The sequence below is a fragment of the Alligator sinensis genome, unplaced genomic scaffold, assembly GCF_000455745.1.
Source record: "Alligator sinensis unplaced genomic scaffold, ASM45574v1 scaffold1051_1, whole genome shotgun sequence".
Taxonomy (NCBI): domain Eukaryota; kingdom Metazoa; phylum Chordata; order Crocodylia; family Alligatoridae; genus Alligator; species Alligator sinensis.
Window position 1 is genome coordinate 186,251 of NW_005842473.1, and position 2,251 is coordinate 188,501.

Below are 2,251 nucleotides of genomic sequence, written 5' to 3' on the forward strand. Positions count from 1 at the left end.
GTGTTCTAGTAATAGATTTTAAAACCAAGAGGGACTAGCATGATCATTTAGTCTGACCTCCTGCAAAGCAGAAGCCCTGGAAGTTTTACTGCTTCAGGTTCTGCATTAATTAGGCAATAATGCAGTATCACCACCATGGAAATGGTTTGCTTAATGGAGAATTTTATCTGTGCGCTGTACATTGTATTTGCTGTACCTAAACATTTCTTGGGTAAGTACTGCTTGTACACTTGTCACAAAAATGGAAGGGGCCACATCAATGACCTCATAAGCACTATATTGCCAACTGTCCATCTAAAATTTCCCTTAGTAATTTTAATAAGAGAAATGAATGATCACTTAGCAGTTAAAACAAAATAATGTATGCAGCGCTGCTAGTAGAGATGACTGTGTATCTTTTTTTTTAGGCCTATACTTAAAATTTATCATTAAGTCACCTATGGTCATTTATGGACAACAACAAAAAAAAATGCACAAAGCAAAACTTTTCATATGTACACATGAAAGCCACAGATTCCTCGAGGATCAGGTTCACTGTCAAAAACCAGTCAGTCATTCTGTTGGCTAGTTCATCTAGAATACTACAGGAACTAGCACTAAGCACTTCAATAAGCAAGGCCAAATTCCCCCATTTAACTGCACTTACATGACTAACAGACTCCAAGAAATTTATTAGGAACGATCATGGCTGTTGAATGTACCACAGCCTGATTTTTTTGAGATGAGACTGTTGCACACAAGTAAACAGCAAACCAGAACTGAATGGCTGTGTCTACACATGCAATTAACTCAAAGTAGGCTTACTGCACAGTAAAAATACTGCGCAGTAAGCCTCCTGGGGAGCATGTCTACATGTGCTCCCTCTTGGGAGCAGATCTGCTTGCAATGGGAGCAACCCAGAGAGCTGCTCCCACCATGCTCAGGGCCAGGAGCTGCTTGCTGCTGGGGCAGGGGGAGATTGTCCCGGGCAGGCTCCAAGCTTAAAGCCCACTCTGGCAGCAGGCACCTCCTGGGGCACGGAGCAATCTCTCGCCCCTGCTGCCCAGCTGGCCTGGAGCAAATTTGCTCCTGGTCAGCCATCTACTCATGCGTTAATGGGCAGTAATTACTCCACAGCTAATTTGCTACCTGCATATGCAGGCAGAATATTAACTGCAGAATAGACCAGTTTACTGTTCCGTAAGCATCTGCCCATGTAGATGGTGACACTTATTGCACAGTAAATTGGTCTACCGTGCAGTAAAATATCTCATGTAAATATGCCCAATGATTCCAAGATCCTGTTGCTTCAGTGCTGCTACCATAACATTGATGCATTTACCTTTTGAAGGAAGGAGTGATCTGCTTTACTGAGCTTAGGCATTTATGTGAACTAGCTGTATTAGCATATTAAGGCTTGCCCAAGACCAGGCACTATTTGCATTTGTATTGGCCAGAAATGCACCAAGTTCCAACGGGAAGAGGCGTTAGCCCACACACACCTATTGATTTATCCAACCAATCAAGCCCAGCTGATTAGATTTCCTTATTCTCTATTCACCAGCTGTTATTTTTCTACCTAATACTCAGCCTCTAAAAATATTTTGGCCTTTAACTCTTCATTCACACACAAAGTCTACAGCAGCAATTCCAACCCCAGGTCGTGACCCAAATGAGGGCCACAGGAGCAATGCTGACAGCGCCACACATAAAAGACAAGGCGCACCCCATGCCAGGAGCTCTGCTGCCCCTGCCCTCGCCGCTGGGCCACCACCACCACTGCACTCCACTCCCAGCAGTGGGTCGTGGAAAAAAAAGGTTGGGAACCACTGGTCTAGAGACTCTGTCTAGTTCTTCAGCACAAGTTTGAGTCTCGGGGAGGGAGGTGACATGGTCAGTTTCAGCTGAGATGACTCTTCTGCCTTAGAAATAGTTAAGGGAGACACAGGTGTGATCTGACAACGCAGCTAGAGTAGCAGGCCCTGTCTTCAGAGTGCCGGCAATCTGAAATGCCTCTAGTCCTGCTGGAGAGAAACAGTTCAGTAACAGGACGCTCAAGCTACATCTTAAAAAATAAATAAATAAAAGAACCTCTAGGGTTTTGGACCACCAGTGACCATCAGGTCCAGATTGATCAGGGAGCAGAACAGAAAAAGGCAATCTATCCCTAGCTTTGTTACTGGCCTGAATGAGAGTCAAGGGCTCACCTCACCTCCGGCAGGCCTGGATGAGCTCCATCCGAGGGTACTGAAGGCACTGGCTGATGTCACTG

General features: G+C 45.2%; 1 protein-coding gene across 2 annotated transcripts in view; it reads right to left on the reverse strand.

The window, feature by feature from the left end:
- The window catches only part of MXD4 (MAX dimerization protein 4), a 53,737-nt gene that overhangs the window by 8,827 nt on the left and 42,659 nt on the right, over nucleotides 1-2,251 (reverse strand). The window lies entirely within an intron of this gene.